Here is a 20,521-nt window from a genome sequence, read left to right as displayed (position 1 = left end):
TACCTGGAGGTCACTTCGATTCAGCTTCTCTGCTGAATATGCCTGCTCTTTTCACAGTGAAGGGAGCGGAAAGCAAAGCTAAGCACTGGAAGAAAGGATCTTTTTTTTAAAAAAAAAAAAGTTAATTTGCATGCTCCTAGGTTTTTCATTAAGTTTTTTCACAATTTCTCTAAAACACCTCAGTCATTTAAATAGCATGGCAGTTAATATAAAAGGCAGTATCTTCCTTTGGTAACCCAAGATGATGTCATTCTGTCTGGATTAGTCACAACCTGCAGCAGGTTTAGAAGTGCCAAATGTTATTAAAATATTGGATTGACCCTTTTTTCTCTTTGTATGCTAATCACTAAAACAAGGGGGATAGATGTTTCTCCAATTCTGCTGTTGTAAATATCTATAAGAGGTTTATTAGAAGAGCAAACCCATTATTTAATATAGGCAATGGCAAATTCAACATGAGTTGTTATGTGGGTCTGCATCAAGAAAAAGAGGGAACATTTCTCTTCAGAAAAGCTCCAAGGCAACACTGTGATTATTTATCAGAAATGAAATTGCTACTGTTTTACAACATGCTAATCAATATAATGCTTTTTTTCCCTACAAATCTTTTGGGTAATTCTATATCATGTATGAAATGGGTACCATTGTGGGAAGTGGATAATGGTTTTCACACTGGTGATATAACCAACTTTCCCTTGCTCATCTATATACATCATACAGTAGATGTGTCAATCAATTTGTGTAACTAAAGACATTAATTCTTAAGTGCTACAAGATTACTGACACAAATTGAGAGATATTTTCTTTCTTTACTGGTTTTATGAATTGTTTCTGTGTACATTTCTTGAGGTCTCCATGACATGATTTATCTTTTACTCATGCTCTCCCACAGACTACTTTTAAAAAATCCACTACTGTTTTTAAAGCTGCACTAAGATATAGGTATGTTTTGGGAAAGGAAGAAAGGAAGGTTGGAAAAAATTATCACCATACATGAAAGCAGTATGGTTCTGTAACCTACAACAAATTCATGCACAGTAATGCTGCAAGGTATAGTTTAAATCAGGAAAAAAATCAAAGCAAAGATGCAGTAATAATGGACCACAACAGGTTGGCTATTTTATTATATGGATTATGAGTAAGAATAGGTGGATTTACACATTGTGCTATAATCCATGCTACATTTTAACCAGTATTTTTGAAATGAGCCATAGTGCTTAGTTCACAGAACAAATCAAAGCCAAATCAATTTTATTAATCAAATGGAAAAATGAGCTCAGTGACTCAAGTAGGCTATCATGTAACTAGTTTTATATATAATTACATGGACTATGTACTGTATGTTTACTTCTCTTCTGTCATGTTCTCATCATACATTACATCATCATCATCATCATCATCATCATAATTTTAGTTAATCAGATGCAATAAATAAATGAATAAAACTTTGCAATGTGCATTTCCTTTTATTTATCTGTATATTTATTACTAAAGCAAATGGAAATGATACTTTAAAGCTAAAGCTTAATCAGAAAAGCTCTAGAAGTGTTCCAGCAGTGTTTTGCAGTCTAGATCAGAGGTCTCCAACCTTGGCAACTTTAAGACTTGTGGACTTGTTGGCTGGAGAATTCTGGGAGTTGAAGTCCACAAGTCTTAAAGTTGCCAAGGTTGGAGACCTCTGGTCTCTATCATACTGTAGTAGTTCACAGAACCACTAAATTTTGGGTAGTGCTTGGCATTCTCCTTCCTGGATCTATTATTTTTAACTCACAAAAGGCTTTTTTAAAACTCTCATGCCTGTATTATTTGAACAGAAAGTACAGGTAGTACTTGATTTATGACCATTTGTTTAGCAGCTGTTTGAAGTTTGAAAGATGCTGAAAAAACTTACTTACAACTAATCCTTGCATTTAAGACCTTTGCAGCATCCCTATGATTTGAATTTGCAAACTTCACAGATGTGTTCCACCAAGCAAAATCAATGAGGAAGCTATCAGAAAAGATCATGGTTATGTAAAGTTTTGCTTAACGACAAAGGTAAAAAAGTTCATAAAATCAGGGGCAGTCACGTGAGCCACATTTAATGACTATACCACTTAACAATGAATTTTCTGGCCCCAATTGTGCTCGTAAATCAAGGGCTACCTGGGCAATCTTGTGCAGTGATTTGCAGAATATTTTTTAGATCTGAATGAGATGAAAGAGTTGAAATTGAAGCCAAGAAGGTAGAATTTTTCCAGAGTCACTGGTATTGCCAGAGTCAACTTTTCTTGAGAGAGCAGAGGTCCTTGTGATTCAGGAATGTTCCCCAACCTTTCTGGGTTGGTGGCTCAGAAGGAGGGAGGGGCATGTGCTTTTAGGCACACATGCACATGAGCAAATGGGACTGCAAACACGCATGTGGCAATGATAATACTTTTGCGGTGCTCGCAGCAATGGTAGTACCCCTCATGGTGATAGTAGTGCCCCTTATGGCAGCGATGGTAGTGCCCATAGGGTTCTTGCACAGCACTTGAACAAATATGGAGTGCGCACATGCACACACACACTAGCCAGCCAATTATGCGCCCTACAGGTTGGGGACCCCGACCTACATACCTGGACTATTGTATTGCAGGGGTTACCAACCCCCAGGCCGCTGTCCACTGCCGGGCCTTGAGCCATTCATAATTGGGCTGCAGAGGTGGTAGGCAAGCACATGCCACTTGCATGAGCAGCAGGCAATGTATGCACGTGCTCCATTTGTGGGAGGGTGGGCACATGTGCCCGCTGCTCGCATGGAACTATCCCGTCTTCCCTCCAGCCAGTCTGCAAAGCCGGAAAGGTTGGGGAACTCTGCAGTATGGAGTTCCCTTTGAAGACCACTTGGAATTTACATTTAGTATAGCATGCATTTGCATTTAGTATAGTCCATTTGCTAGTCAATTGCCCACAGAACATTATGTATTGAAAGCCCTTATTGGCTAATAATAGGCTACTGAGCACAATTCAAAGAACATTTTTGACTGATAACATCCTATATAGCTTAGCATCAAAATATGTCTAGAACTACTTTCTTCAATAGAGCTGACTTGAGTGATGCAATAAGCAGAGAAAGGCTCCTTGTTGTCCAATATTTTGCAAAAATTAAAGAGGTTGAGATGAGGAAGCAGGGCTTTTCTAATAATACCAACTTCATAAAGTCTTGTATTAAATATTATATGTCTCCTGTAGCATAGGACTTCCAGGAATCAATAAAATCAGAATTGATGGTCATTTTGATAGATATATTCAGGGGTGGGATTCAATTTTTTTAACAACCAGTTCTGTAGGCGTGGCTTAGTTGGTGGGTGTGGCTTGGTGGTCATGTTATTGGCTGGGCGTGGCCAACTCAATATCACTCACATCGAGGCACGCATCTCCTCACCTGGCCTCTCGTGACTGTGGGGATGCTGCAACAGTCGTAAGTGTAAAAAATGGTCATAAGTCACTTTTTTCAGTGCCATTGTAACTTTGAATGGTCACTCCACACAAGCAAAGTACCAGCAAAGGAGGGGAAAAAAATTCCAGAGACGTTCCTGAGACAGGAAGTCTAGTCCTGCCAAGAATGTAATAAGGGTTAACGGAGAGGCAGTTTCTGTAAGCAACACCAGAATGTTTCCTTCCTGCCTTCCTTACAGGATCAGGCCAGAAATTTCTTCTAACAACCGGTTCTTCGAACTGCTTAGAATGTTAACAACCAGTTCTAGCGAATAGGTACGAACTGGTAGAATCCCACCCCTAGATATATTCCTTACATTTTTCAAAGGAATTTATTGTTTTTGAGTTATTATGAATTATTTTATTGGATGGAATTTAAACATTTGGAATTTAATGCTCATATATGGATGCGATTGTAGAGAATATTGTATCTACAGATTGAGGTGTTATGTTGATAGAATTCTTCAAGCTAGGTTTTACCATATAAATGTTTCATTATTGTGCTAAGTAACATCAGTGCAGATACAGAAAAGTGAGATTTCCACCATGTCATTTATGTACATGATTAGACGGGGAACTTTTATGAGTAGTAATTAAATTGCATGTGAATAAAATGTTTTCACATGTGTATTTTGACAGGTCTTTATGTAGGATTAAGTCTATATGTCTCATGATTAGAGTTTGAACTAAGAGATCTCTTATGTATCTTGTTGCTACTGTGGTTTTATTTTGATTGTAAGTCAATGTAGCTTTATTTTGATTTGATAATGTGTAGATTTAATAAACAAATAATAGTTAAATAAATGAATATTGTTACTGTACAAATATTTCATGAGAACAATAAACAATAAATCTGCTGCTCCAATCAAGCAGCCCTTAAAATTTTGAGGTAGCTCTTCAAGAGCATCACCAGTTAACTGAGCTGGAGTGTGATTACACAGAACATATTTTCACCATGATGGCTGCTGAAGCAAAACAAATTGGTTTGTGTTTTGGACAATTTGCAGAACAACCCTATTAATGGTCCACACAATGCAATATTTATTAGATATTTATCCTGCTTTTACTGTTCCTTTTTCGTCCTATTTTCTCTACAACAACCAGTCTATTAGGTGAGTTGGGCTGAGAGAGAGTGACAGGCCCAAGTCACCCAATCAGTTTTCATGTCTAAGGAGGGAGTAGAACTCATCAGTCTTCTGGTTTTTAGGCCAGCACCTTCACCACTGCACCAATCTGGCTCTCAGTATATTGTGATTGAGATATTATTCATAAGAAACACAGTACTTTAATAAATGTTTAGATGTTAATAATGATGACAATAATAATTCCATTCACTATTATTACTGTCTTTAAATTCATTTTATTGCAATAAATGGGGTTGCACTAGATAGAAAATGGCAGCAATGCTAAACCTCAATATAAGCTTCGATGGCTAATTCTCAGTGCAGTTTTTCCTCATTTGAGGATAAAAGAAATCATGTTGGTCTTGTGAACAGTTTGAGATGGACTTAGAATGCAAGCCTTTGAAATGTCTGAGAATAATTGTATCCAGAAATCAATTTCCAGTTGTATGACTTGTTGTTGCCTATAAAGAAAGGGTAGGGTTTTTTAAGATGAAACTGGTGGAGCTTTGTGCTTTTTCACAATTTGGAATGTTTTGGTGAGATTTCAGAAAGACATCAGTAAATACAGTATTTCAGCCCAATTGTATAAGTTAAACACATAAATACAAGGAAAATATGTTTGTTTGTTTTTTAAAAAAATAGGGCATGTAAGTTAGAATCATGAATAGTTGTGTATTGTTATGTATTTGGACCATGATGAATCTGTGAAAAGTGGCCCTTTTCAATAGAACAGGGGTCACCAACCTTGGCAACTTTAAGCCTGGAGGACTTCAACTTCCAGAATTCCCCAGCCAGCAAAGCTTGAGACCCCTGCCATAGAATATAGGTTGTACATACATTTTTAAAAAATATATTTCTGAATCTTTTATGCCTGGCAAAATAATCAGTGCTAAGTTTTGGTCTGTTTCTCCTGAAACCCCCATTGATCTGGATGTGTTGCAGCCCAAGATTTTATAGGATGTGAATAATTTCTGCAATGCAGTTAAAAATAAAACTATAGGTTTTCAAGCAGAAATCAAACACCATCAAAATTACAGCAAGAGGAAAGCCAGAAATTTTACTTTTTTTTTTTTTTTAAACCATTTGGGTTTACAGAGGCAAAAATGTGAGTTGCATTCTTGCATAACCATTTAGGTTTACAGAGACAAGAATGTGAGTTGCATTTTAAAATTGTGTTCAACGCTATTCAACAAGCTCCCAATCTGTCTCTTAATTTTCATTAATAGCCAAACTCATTTCACAGTACAAGAATAAAACCAGTACAATAATATATGGCTTTAAAAAAAAGATTTTGAATCCAATTTCCTTATGTACTGCAAGTATTGTCTTCTAGCTTTCAAAGTAGAAAGAGGAAGAACAATTAGAAGACAACATTCTTATCTCATTTTTATAAATGACTGAGGATTTTCATTTCCCACCTACCCCAACCTTTAAAACAACACAGGTAAATATATTGCCTGATGTAACAGAAAAGCATATCTGGGCAACAACAGAAATATAGCTAAAGCTGTTTCAGACATTGAAGAATGCTATATTCAAGTAGCCAACATTTCTCTTACATTAACCTTTATTCTATATAAGAATAGTAAGCTTTCTGTTCCATAGGCAAATCATTGGAGTTTTTCATTCTGAGCAATTTACAGAAGGTTGGATTCAGACTGTATGATCACAACAGGACTGCACAGAAAGGAAACAGACACAAAGGGTCAAAAGAAATAGTCAGGGAACATTAACTGCACACAAGCATAATTATTCCTTTAGTGACCTGATGGAAATTCTGCATGGATTTCAAAAATCTCTCTTACAATCTTAACTATGACTGTTCAGCTGTGATATAGTACATTAAAAGCAGATCTATTTCTCTCTTTTATTTAATCACACTGAAATTGCAGTCTGATTGCTAATATGAATATTAAATATAAATAACAAGATCTTATTCTACAGGATTTTTTCTACAGAATCTTTACTGATAAACACCAAGAATTTTAATATTTTCTGCTTAGAGCATTTATGAATTTATGAATAAGGTACATTTACCTACACCTTGTACTTCATTAAAATATTCATGCAAGGTACCTTCTGTAAAATTTAGGGATCACATAGAAAAGTTAAAGTTATTAACATATTGGATTAATGCAGCATTCCAGTTGTGCATAGTTTTGTGCCAATTTGCCTCTGATCAATCTAGTATGTTTTATTCTTTCTGCACTGACCTGCTTCTGAATTTTAACCACAGCCTAACCAGATAAAACATGATTGTCTGCAAAACAAAACATGAAATTGCTAATGCATCTCAGAAGGAAAATTTTACTCTAGTCTAACTATAGTGTTTTAAACTATGCAATAATTTTTCCAGTACTTCTGCATCCATCAAAGCAGGAGATGTAACCAATCACTGTGATGTGGGAAGTTCTTTATTAGCAGTCTATTTATGTTAACCATAATTTTCTTCCTTTTGCATCAGAAAAATCACAATGTTGAGAAAAATTCTCCAAGGTACTGGCATACTTTCTGACATATAAATATATAAATGCACAAAATATAAAGAACTGTTCTCACCTTGAATACGCAACACATTAGTTTATTCTTTATCAATCCAACTAGTTTCTGTTCAGTATTGCTGTTTTATATTAGCATTAAATTATGTCAGCTATTAAGAGATTTATTTTTTTGCTTACAACTAAAAATGTGATTATTGAACTATTTACTATTTCAATAATCATTTCATACCCAAATTTCTGGGCTACAAGCAATTGTAATGTAAACATCTTAATGTAAATGCAATTGGCTTCTATTCATTATACATTTACGAAATTGAGGTTCAATCCTAAACTGGAAGAAAGCTGCTCAGAACAGAATGAGACTTCTCAGGAAATCGGTATATAATTCTGGCTGACTTCTTGGTTTTCTGAGGACATACAGGAAATGAAGCAACCAAAGTGATGCTTGGAGTATAGGGGAAGGATGAAGAAGATTGAATTTCTCCAACTGTAGGTAGGAGCTCATTTTCAAGAGAAATCTGTAGCAATATGAGAAATGAAATGTTGTTCCTTCTTCTCCTTATTGCATTGGCAGGATGCTGGCCAGCAGACCTTTTTGGGTGGCCAATGACCTTTTGAGTAGGACCCACCTGGCTGAATTACTATTGGGCCACTATGACCGATGTGCTTGACATTTTGCTTGTAAACATCACTCCAATTTGCTGTAGTATTGATTCTACAGCATTGAATGTGAGTTAGAGCTATGTTTATGCATTGGGATTTCCCCCATGCCCCATGTATTGACTATAAATAGGATTGCATCACCCTTGAAGGAGCAAGCCCATGATTTGGGTGTTCTCCTGGATTTGCAGCTTCTGTTGGACCAACACATGAAAGCTGTAGCCAACATAATCTTTGTCCAGCCGCAATGGATGGAACTAATCAAGGACAGAATCAACCTAGAACTAAAGAGAATTTTCCTGACATTTAGAACAATTAATCAATGGTATGATTCCGCCCCCCCCCCCAAAAAAAAAAAGTTGTAGGTGCTCCAATGTTGGAGGTTTTTAAGAAGAGATTGGACAACCTTAGGTCTGAAATGGTATAAAGTTTCCTGCTTGAGCAAGAGACCTCCAAGGTCCCTCCCAACTCTGTTATTCTGTTATTACTAAGAACTGCTAAGGACAAGATTAATTTTACTATGTCCTGATACATGAACCCATAGAACTCAGAGGGTATATTTTCTTTTCCACATGACAGTACTATAATCTAATTCTGTTGAAAATACCAGCTATTTTCTTGCAGTTCGTAAAACAAATAACTGATAATAGATATGAAATGATGCTTTGATTCTGTCACCTGAAAGATACACAAATAGTATAAAATATCCTTCCTTCCTTCCTTCCTTCCTCCCTCCCTCCCTCCCTTCCTCCCTCCCTCCCTTCCTTCCTGGTTTGATGTTAAGACTCCTGGCAATTGACTGGATTAGTCTCTGAAGTTTTCTTGGGAAACCTTTTTTTTTGCCACTGCTTCCTTCCTAAGGCTTGAAGAAAGTGACTAGCCCAAGGTTGCCCAGTTTGCTTCATGCCTAAGACAAGACTACAATTCAGTTTTCTAGTTTCTAGATTTAACCACTACACCAAACTGGCTTTCTAAGAATTTCTATGCATCCTATAAAACTGTCTGGCATTTGCACATGCATATGTACAATTGATTTTTATGAGGTGCTTGGGGAATATGGCGCCTGTTTTCTGAAAGGGAAAAGTGAACTAAGAGAAATATCTATGTATTGGTTCAATATTTAACATTTTGTTTATGATTTATTTCATTTATAAGTTTGTTAAATCTCATCTTCAATAAAACCATAAGTATTAGGATAGATTTCCATTTAAATGTACTTCAGAAAAGAATAGAAGAGAGGATAAGATTTCTCTTTACTGAAATAAAATGTATAGGACAAGAATATAATTTTGCCTTCATCTATAATATAATTCTTATTCAATAAATCCTACTGAAGCTATGCAAATGATTCTAAAATGAAACCATATTAAAAGAAATATCCCACACCTGTCCCAATTATGTTCACAACAACTTTCTGGGTAGATTAATTTAGTATATAATGTTTGGGCCTTTGTTAAGATTTTTGTCCTCTTCTCCTTTGGGGAAATATTATATCCTGTCTCTTTTTAATATTAAGAATATTTTATTATGGGGAAGGGGAAACTTCCTATAATTATATTTTAGACAGAGTAATTGCTCTATCATATGACATGCTTACCTTGATTAAAATTGTGTCATATCACATGCTTATCTAAATAACCTTTGCTGTTTATATCATATGAAGAGCTAAGCACACCAAACTTAGAAGAGATACAGTTAGCTTTAAACAGTTCCAGCACTAGTCAGCTATTCTATACAAACAGGAACAAGAGAATTACTGTAATAAGGTATTAACTATTCATTCTTGCTGGCATCATTGGTTGTTCTTCAGAAATAGGTTTTCTCAAGGAACACAATTTCTTGTTATTTTTCTACTTTCAATCATCTATAGGTAGGTAAAGTATGGTAAAAAAGATTGGGGTTGGATAAACTTTCCAAGTGCCATCCATGATGACTTAAACTCCAACAGGCCTCTTTGAAACCATTTTTGAAAAAGGAAGGAAGGAAGGACAGAAGTAATGTTTACAGTGGCTGAAAGATAGAATACAGAATAACTGAGCTGGAGAGATCTTAGAGGCCTTCTTGACTCCTGCCTAAGCAGGAGACCCTACATCATTTCAACCAAATTGCTATCCAATCTGTTCTTAAAAACCTCCAGTGATGGAGCACCCACAGTTTCTGAAGATATTATCACAAATAATCAAGAAAGAAGATTGTCAAAGAAACTTGGACTCAAGCAGTAAGCCTGAGCAAAGATTTAAATTAAATTGCCTACCACTTTGATCATGATACGACATAGATTCCAGTATTTTCTGTTGTGTAGAAACAGAATGCAGGGAACAGTGTAAGTCTGCCAAAATGCATCACAAAGCTAACAGCATCTGGTTTGCATTCATTCAAATTCCACCAGTAAAAATATGTAAAAAGGAGATTCAGATGCTAGGAAAAGTGGAACCAGAAGCAGCCCAAACTATTTTACTGCCTGAGACAGGAACAGCCACCCCCATTGCATTTTTCAACTTATACTCACTAAAAGTTGTTGCATTGAAGGAAGATGCATTTTGTATTTCATAGTATGTCATGTATTGGAAGATTTAGATTAGTTCTCATATTACACTAAGCCAGGCTTGCTGAATAAGGTACAGCTTGTTGGCATCCCAAAAATATATTTGTTTGATTTTGTCTTACCATGATGGGTGACCCCAATTACTATGGCTTGTAAACTTTTATTTAGAGTTAGGATTAATGCTAAGTTATGAACCAAGCTACTACAGCAAATTCATAGGGAAAACCAGTGACACAGCACAAGTGACATATATCTTTAGTTTTCATTTGTTGAAGTGACAGGTTCAGTCTCAGTCTGCAGATAACTATTAGCCAAACCATTCTTCTAACTGCTTGTCCAGGGGTCTCTAAACTTGGCAACTTTAATATTTGTGGACTTCAACTTCCTGAATTCTTCAGCTAATCATACTTACTGGGCAATTCTGGGAGTTGAAGTCCACAAGTCTTAAAGTTGCCAAGTTTGGAGACCCCTGTGCTAGTCTAATTAGAAACTGAGGTACACAGAGGGCCTATTGCTGTTTGCTTCTTTCACCTCTCTTTGAACGAAGAAGGTTGCTGCATTTCACTTCAGAGAAAAATATAGGTCAAGCACATGATAGTAAAGCCTTGATCTGCATGGTAGTAATACTTCACAGCCTGGCCAGAGAACATGATCAGATGGCCAGAATCAGAAACATGTCCTTTTCCAGCAAACAGGGACTGAGAAGATAGGTACTCTTCCTTCCCAATCTGTTTCCTGAGACTGATGTCACAGAACTAGACTTCTTTGATAATGCTTGTCTCACTTGTCTCACTAGAAGAGGAGTTGTTGCAAGGAATCCCTTTATTTGTATGGCAACCTATGTTACAGCAGAATGACAGATAATAGACATGTGAAACACAGAAGACTTGAAAAGCCATCCTTGAGAAGAAACTATACATCAAACTACTCCACTATGTTAAATTCAGTTTAATCACAAATCATGAATTTTGTTGTTTTTTTATCAAGAAAGCGGTGAATGTATACTACCAATGTTCATCAGGACTTGGTATATTATTTACATAATGTGCAAACAAGTTAACTAAAATATCTTTATCTTTCATCCAGCTTTTGAATTTAGAGATATGAAATAACTATTGAAAATAAAAGTAGCAAACATTGATGATGAATCTATACTGCCAATGTGTAAAAATATAGCTATGTAAATCATATTTTTAAAAGGGACAAACTATATTAAAATAATTTGCTGAAATACTGATGATAATACTGTAACATATCTTATCTTTATTTAAATACTGTATAATTATAAATAGGTATATGCTATAGTGCAAAAACACCTCTATTAATTCTTATCAGGTTGTAAGTCCTATTAAGTTAACAAAGACTTCTAAACAAATATACTTAAGATTTGTAATTATTGTTTCTAAATAATAAATCTTTTGCTTTTGTTATAATGTATATGTTGCTTAAAATAGCCCAGCAAAAAGATTAAATGTTAAAAGGTCCAGTTTAATACATCCATAATGATGTCAACTAAACACAGGGTTAAAATGGCATTTTTCCAGCCTCTAGTGTCTTGTATATCAACCAGCTGTGTGAAGGTGAAACCTGAGTCAGCTCCGGACAGTCACGATATTCCTTTTTATGTTTTTAAAGGCACATGTGCACAAAGAGCTAGAAGACAATGAAAAGTGCACAAATCTAATGTTAGAAAAATCAGATGAGAACATTTTTGCAATTTTTTTGCAAAACTCATGGGATCATCATAGGTTTTTTGATTTCATAAACATATCTGATTCAATAGTACAAAAATCCTGCAAGTTTGCAGGTATTTTCTGGCACAAACATAAAGTGTTTACCCAGCAAGTAATTCCCCTTCTTGCTGAAGTGATAAAGCATCTATTAAAAATCCAGGAACTCTGCCCATTGTTCAGTGGAAACTCAAGTGATCCAAGTCATCTGAAATATCTGAAAATGTCCTAAGATTCTGCTGTTAAAAACATTGGCTGCCATTTTGTAAGGTACACTAATACATTGTTACCAAGGAAACACATACTATTCTCTTTCTGACACTATTTTTGTCTTTCTTTCTTTTAAAGAAAACGCAGTTAATTCAGACAGACACTAGAACTGTCTTAAAATGGATACAGCAAATAAATAAAAATGCTTTGCTTTAGTTATTTATGAAAGCCATTAATTTAGCTATAGATTTGCCTGAACAGAATCTCCTGAGTTACAGCCCACTTACTTCTACTACCTTAAACAGTTGTAGAATGCTTCCTTGTAAAAAGGTGATTTTTGAAGATGAAAATATTAAACATAATAATGTTTTTGTGTATTAACTATGGTATGTTTTTCAGGAGGAAGATGTAGAAACACAGAGTCTGGAATCTGCCATTAATCTATTGTTTGAAAAAGGAAGGTTGGAACAATATAGCAGCAAATCTGTAATGATTTAATTTTGACACTTTTACTTCTATTGCTAGCATTAATTTTACATACTACTTCTATTTAATTCTGCTAACTTTATATAAAATTATATGACTACCAAATTTACTAGGGTGACTATGGGTAGTTGACAAAAGTAAACAACAATAACAACAAAATGCATAAATTACTTAAAAAACCCCAATCAAACAATACTTTGACAATCCAACAGCCAAACCTGGGAACACAGTCATGTCTTCTGCGCCTTGCAAAAGGCCAAGAGAACTATGGCTAATCTGACCTCTTAGGAGAAGGATGTTCCACAGGGCAGGTGCAATGACAGACAAGGCCAGAGTGTGCCAGGATTCTAGAAATTCCCTGGCATTTTTTGGATTTGGCCTGGTCCCAAATTTCCCAACTGAAACTATGATTAAATCTGTCTATATATTGTGAATTTAAAGAATTTTCATCATGCATTTATTCATGGATGCATTCTGAGAGTCTTCTGCCAAGAGTGGAGGTGAGAGAGAGAGAGAGCAGCCCTCTTGGTATGGAGAAAAGTTGTGCATCTCCCCATTTTCCTCTCTCCGTGAGCAGCCTCTTGCAGCACTTTTAAACTTAGCAAGCTTCACAAATGAGGAGGAGGGGACGAGGCTGCCACAGAGAAATGAATATAGAGAGATGCACAAATTTTCTCCATGCTGAGCTGCTCTTGCCAATGACTCCAGACTGTTTTGCCCAGCTAAGACAAGAGTTTGGGAACCTTTGGACTAGATTATGAAGGAAGAGAGTAACATGCAGCAGATGCCTAGCAAAATTTAGTAATACTAAATAGCAGATTGGCTATTTACATTGAAATCAGGTGCAAAATAGTGATGGTATGTAAATTATTGGGCAGTTTAGTTTAGTATTTATTTCAGTAGGCTGATTTTAGAAAGCTAAACAGGATCTGACTAGTAAGTACTTGGCTGGGAAGCCAACACAATATAGGGTGTGGGGAGGAATGGGGTTGGGGAAGAAAAAAGAAACATAAGATAACTTTTATTGTCATTTTTTTTACTGTAAGTACACTGGCAGACATTAAAAGTATATGTATGTATGTATGTATGTATATATATATATATGTATATATATATGTATATATATATGTATATATATGTATATATATATGTATATATATGTATTCAGCTTTGTTTGGGTATTTTCCCATGTCATTATAGTTGTGCAAAGTTGTAGCAACGTTTCGGCAGAATCTCATCTGCCATCATCAGGCTTGTGTATTGTGTTCATCTGTGAGTCAGGCTTTCACAGCTGTTTCTGTTTTAAATTTGGTGCTAGCCTACTGCTGTGTTAGAATGGTTTTTTCTTCATCCTGATTGGTTGGGAGTCTTGGTCTGTGTTTATTGGTCTTGGAGTTTGCTGTGTTCTGCTTGATTGGTGTTTCTAATATCTTCTGTTTGTTTTGTAGCTTTTTTTGTCTTGATTGGCTGGCAACATTGTGTTTCCTGTATTGGAGGCTTTTAGTGTGGCTTGGCTTCGGGTAAAAGGACACAGCAGTAGGCTAGCACCAAATAATGACGTGGGAAAATACCCGAACAAAGCTGAATACCATACATATAAATACCCGCGAAAACTTAAGAAAACACACACACACACACATATATATCCATACACATACATAACACACATATACACATGCTACACACACACACACACACAAACATAAAATCATTGCCCATTTTGAATACATAGCGGAAAGGAAGAAAGAGTATTGGATACATATATACAAATGTGTGTGAAAAAAACTGCAAAGAAATAGGATTATGAAAAAAACAGCTTCCAATCTTAGCAGTTATAGATGAGAGAGAGAAAGAGAAATGAGAAACAGAGAGGGAGAAAGAGAAAGAGATGAGAAAGAAAAAGATGAGAGAGAGATATGAGAAAGAGAGTGGGAGAAAGAAAGAAAGAAAGACAGAGACAGAGATACCTGTTTAAAAGAAAATAGAAAAAATGGCTCTTTGAGTGTTTAAGGTTGCAGACCCCTGGGTTAGGCAAACACCATGGTTGTTAAGTGAACCTTGTAGTCATTAAGCAAACACTGGTTGTTAAACAAGTCCATTTTCCCCAATGGGCATTTTTAACCAGAAACCAGAAGGAATTGTTGGAAACTTGCAAAAAACATAGAAAACCTCAGTCACAAGACTGTGTGGGATGTTGTAACTGTGTGTGTGTGTGTGTGTGTGTGTGTATGTATGGCTGTAAAAACACCAAAAACAGGTCAAGTAGCTCTGGGGAGGTCAGTTGTAAATTAGAACACTTGCTAAGCAACTGGCCATTAAACAAAGACCACTTATATTTGGTTTGCCAGTCACATGGCCACCTAGCCATGCCCATCCCAGTCACATGACCACCTAGCCACACCAACAAATTAGGCCATGCCCATAGAACTGGTTGTTAAGAAATTTGAATCCCACTCCTGTTGTAGATGTTTTGTTTTCTTCTGGACTTGCTGGGTTTTTTGGTTTGCTTAGGATGTTTTGAAGGGCTTTAGTTCAGTGGTGGCATTCAAAATTTTTTACTACTGGTTCTGTGGGCGTGGCTTGGTTGGCGTGGTAGGGGAAGGATACTGTAAAATCTCCAGTCAGAGGTGGTATTTGCCAGTTCTCCGAACTACTCAAAATTTTCGCTACTGGTTCTCCAGAACTGGTCAGAACGTGCTGAATATCACCACCTCTTAGTTGGCTTATGTGCTATGTGGATTCCATGTAGTTTACTTGTGGTTTCTGAGATATACTTGATGTATGGCAGTGTAATTCTTTTTAGGGTTTGTGTTGATTGTGCTGTATTGGATTGAGTGGTCAGGAACATTTCACTTCAAGTGAAATATCTTCAAGCAAAAATTTTAAAAAGTCCAGTTGCCTTTTGGAAAAGCACCTGTGGGACAACTGGGTTACTGAGAATCTCCATAGACATTTAAAAATCTGAATATTGTATGGGAATATAATACTCCATATCATAAACCCATACTGTCCCATTCCATCAGAGACCTATTTTATACTTAAATTTCTTGACTTAGGAAATATTGAGTTGAATTTTAATTCTGCAGTGATATTTTGATGCAGTCCAATTTTATATGCTACATTTCAACAGAGGATTTTTCTATCATACTATAAAAATACTTCTCACCACATTTTTGCCTTATGAAAATAAACAAAAATTCAGCCTCAAGAATCTAGAAAGATTGCATATTACACTGACTATAGAGTTATTCTAATAGCAATAGCACTTAGACGTATATACCGCTTTACAGTACTCTCTATAATAATAAAGATTATTATCTTCTGATGGGGTTGGGGTTTTTGAGGATTCTAATAAATCAGTGTTGTCATAAGTGCTGCATAAATATACCACTGTATTTTATAGTTCTGTTTTTCTGACCTTCTAGTTATGAACTCTGTCTACAAAGCTAATTTGTCCTGCAAATACATACAGCTAAATTTTGATCATGTGATCATGGGGATGCTGCAACAATCATAAATGTGAACAAAAATCATAAATCACTTTTTCAGTTCTTTTGTAATGGTCACTAAAATGATCACTAAATGAACTGTTGTTTAAGTTGAAGACTACCTATACAGGAAAACATGACTCTTAGTCTCCCTCTAAAATCTAAATCTTGGCTAAACTGCATAAACAAAACAATCCAGAGCAGAAATATTGTTTGTTTGGCTACCACAAGTGTGTAAGTGTGTGTGTGTGTGTGTGTGTGTGTGTGTGTGTGTAGACAGACAGACAGATCATAATATGTGTATTCTTATCAGAGTACTTGAACTATTATCCATCTTCGACCTTCTCAGTTCTCAGCTCTCATAAAATATGCCCTGTTAGATAAATCTCCATGAAACTATTGGGATCTGATTGTGACTACAGACTTGTTGAGCTATAACACCAATGAATTAGAAAAATACATAATAGCAATCTTTTTTTTTAGTTCTGCCTTGAATAGATTTTTGGTTAGATTTACATATTGCAGTAACGAAAATACAATTTGTTTAACTATTTCATTGAGAAAAAGATTTAGATTATTACTAAAAATCCCAAAGTGAGGTAGGTTTTGTCCACTTATTGTGATTTCCATGATTTATGCATGTTTGAGTGTTTAAGGTATAAACCTGTTGATATTTATTCAATAAACTATGATTACACAAACCATATCTTTCCTTCTGTTTGCTAACTTTCAGGTATGACTTTACACTCAAATCCTATTAATGCCAAAAATGTCTTATATGTTTCATAATAGACATCTTGCTGAGTTTAAGCAGAATCAAAGCACAATTGGTGTTCCAAGATATCGCATTATGATGAGATGGGTGGCAAATAATAAACAAACAAACTGAGAATATTAGTCAATCTGTCATTGGAAGCTTTTGGACTATAATTAAAATATGCTGCAAATGTACACATAGTGAGACTAGGCTAGAATGTACTTTGGGGTCAGGAAGAATGGCAATAACTTTATACGAAAGCTTGAAGGAAATATGACATATCTAGGAGTTATAAAATGTAGTAACTTTCTAGAACTTTTTTTTAAAAACTAAGTTAGAATTACCTGCAAGTGAAATGATTGACTATCGAAATTCAATAAATAAATTTTCTTTGAGTCAATGTACACTGGTTTTTCTAATGAGTTCTTCTTTGATGTGCCTTATCTGCCCAATTATTTCATTAATTATTACTTTTGCTTTTTTACTTTTTATTTATTAATTTAACTTATACTTGATGCAATTTAACTTTTGGTGCCTTACAAAATATACACTACAGCTATAGTTAAAACATCCACAGTACAATTAAAGCCTCCGGGTGAAAACAGAAAAACAATATCAGAAACAAAAAAATAAAGTAAATAAGAGGTTAAAAAAATGGCTAAGAGAATTCTTCTGTAAAAATTTCAACTTCAACAGTTTCCTGAACCAGCACAAAGAGAGGAACCTGATACCCATAAGGAGTGTACTCCAAAGCACTGATGTATAAAACCTGTCTCCTACCCTGACTCCCTTTTAGAAAGATGGGATTATAAACAGGGGTGGGATTCAAATTTTTTAACAACCAGTTCTGTGGGCATGGCTAAGTTGGTGGGCGTGGCTTGGTGGTCATGTGACTGGGTGGACGTGGCTTTGTGGTCATGTTATTGGCTGGGCATGGCCAACTCAATATCACTCACATCGAGGCATGCATCTCCTCGCCTGGCCTCTCATGACTGTGGGGATGCTGCAACAGTCGTAAGTGTGAAAAATGGTCATAAGTCACTTTTTTCAGTGCCACTGTAACTTTGAATGGTCACTCCACACAAGCAAAGTACCAGCAAAGGAGGGGGAAAAAACTCTAGAGAAGTTCCTGAGACAGGAAGTCTAGTCCTGCCAAGAATGTAAAAAGGGTTAACGGAGAGGCAGTTTCTGTAAGCAACACCAGAATGTTTCCTTCCTGCCTTCCTTACAGGATTAGGCCATAATTTCTTCTAACAACCAGTTCTCCGAACTGCTTAGAATGTTAACAACCAGTTCTAGAGAATAGGTGCGAACTGGTAGAATCCCACCCTTGATTATAAACAATTACAGTGAGTTGGGCTTCTTCTGGTTGGAGAAAGTGATCCTGGAAGGAACCTGGCATCAAATCTTATTTATTTTATATAACTATGCATCTCACAGAACAAGCGATTCCTGGTGGCTTACAACAGGTTAAAACAATGAATAAATACCTAAAAATCATCATTATTGACAATGAAAACACATGGAATATTTCTGTTCTTTTCTGCAGTGCCCTGTTTTTTTCTCATGACTCTCTATGATTTGGATTGATTAGACTAATTGTAGAGGATCAATAAATTATTTTAATTCTGGTTATGAGAATTATTTTTATAAAGGTAAAGATAGGCTCAGTACACAATCAAAATATTTTTAAAACTATCAAAAATCTTTTAAAAACCCAAGCAATTGACCCCCAAATGACCCTGTAATATATATAAAACCATTAAGCAGAAGGAGCAGATTTATTTCAGCATCATCTTTAAACTTCAGAAATCCATCAAAGTAGTATGGATCTAAACTAACAATCTTCTATAGCACATAGTGATTTTAGTGGGTTGAAGGAAACTTTAAACGCAGCAATAAATAACACAAGAATAGAACAAAATTCAGTACTCAAGCATTTTCCAGAAGGCAAAAATAACAACACAAATTGTGAACTACAATGCAATTCTCCCAAATACAATCACTGATGAATGTCTTGCTTCTTTTTATCAAAGACACAAAGAAATATCACAGTGTTAGTCTGTCTCTTAGATCTGAGTGCATTTGACTTAATATATTTTATGACTGTTTAAGATCCCCATATTTTCAGTATAGCTATAAGGACTTTCCTCATATAGAATTGCCAGAGTTTGATTCTGCATTATTCCATAAGTCTAATTCACACTTTGTACCATGGAATTTTTGTTTTTAGCTTAGGGTTTTTAATGAACTTGCTGTTGTAGCATCTTCAACAAATCAGCATCTTCTTGTAATGTATCAATACAGCTGTAATCTATCACATTTTGCCTTAAAATCATAGAAACACAGAACTGGAAGCAGCAATTTAGAACTCAACCTCTAATCAGTGCAGAAATCCAAATTAAATATTCCTAATAGATCTAAACTAGCCTCTGCTTGAATATCTTCAGCAAAGAACCACTATCTCTTTGAATAACTTGTACCATTATCCAGTGCTTTTACTGAGGAAACAACCCCCCGCAATATTCCATTGAAATTGGCCTTGATAAAATTTAATTTCAGTATTCAATATCCTGCATTCTTGAATGGTAAGGAACAAGTTTTTTTCTTTTCCAGTACTAAACTTACATCATTTAAACGTACATGTTTATTGTATGGATTTGAATATATTTTGCCTGAAAATCTTATCTTACTCAATGATCCAACATGGAAAACTTCTGACCTGTCAATCAGAATTAATCAACTGATCAATGATGAAAATCATGTGCCTCTCTAGACCAATTGGTCTCCAGTTCACATTAACTTATTGCTAAAGATCAAGACGGAGACTATAGTACAGCAACCTCTGAATGATAATCTCTTTCTCATTCTGAAAATATATAAATAATCACTCTTCTGTAACATAGCATAAAACAACGCCAGCATAAAAGTTGCTGACTCTTTGCAAGTCTATACCATGCTTAACTCGCCTGTTCTGAGACACTGCCAAGTTCTAGTTACTACCTTGAGCTGTGAATGTGCCAGTCATTACAGACAAGAGGGTTAAGTTGTCGGTCATGTCCATTCAAGATGACATTAGCTAGCAGACAAAATAACCACTACTGAAGGCACTGCAGCATGATGGACTACAGCAGGGGTGTCCAACCTTGGCCACTTTAAGACTTGTGGACTTCAACTCCCAGAGTTCCTCAGCCAGCTGGCTGAGGAACTCTGGGAGTTGAAGTCCACAAGTCTTAAAGTGGCCAAGGTTGGACACCCCTGGACTATAGGATTCTGTGTACTAGACTAGGTTTCACTAGGCTGATTTTTTTTTAACTTCTTCACTATCTCACTTGATTAACTCCCATATTAAAATAATCTGAAATGAAGAAAAATGGAAATGAAAGTGGAAAAACAAAAAGGAGTTCCAGAAGGAGAGAAGCAGATTGTGCCATGATTATGTAACTAGAGAGGTAACTGAAATTACTCTTAGTTCAGTGGGAGGGAAAACTTCACACAGGGAAACTATAAATAAGTCACAAAAGCCCAGTTTAGCATCCATTGTTATTTTTCTAGACACTA

This window comes from Notechis scutatus, chromosome 2, assembly GCF_049901735.1.
Source record: "Notechis scutatus isolate UNSWTSFEM ecotype Mainland chromosome 2, rNotScu1.2, whole genome shotgun sequence".
Lineage (NCBI taxonomy): Eukaryota > Metazoa > Chordata > Lepidosauria > Squamata > Elapidae > Notechis > Notechis scutatus.
Note: the sequence above shows the minus strand (reverse complement) of the source record.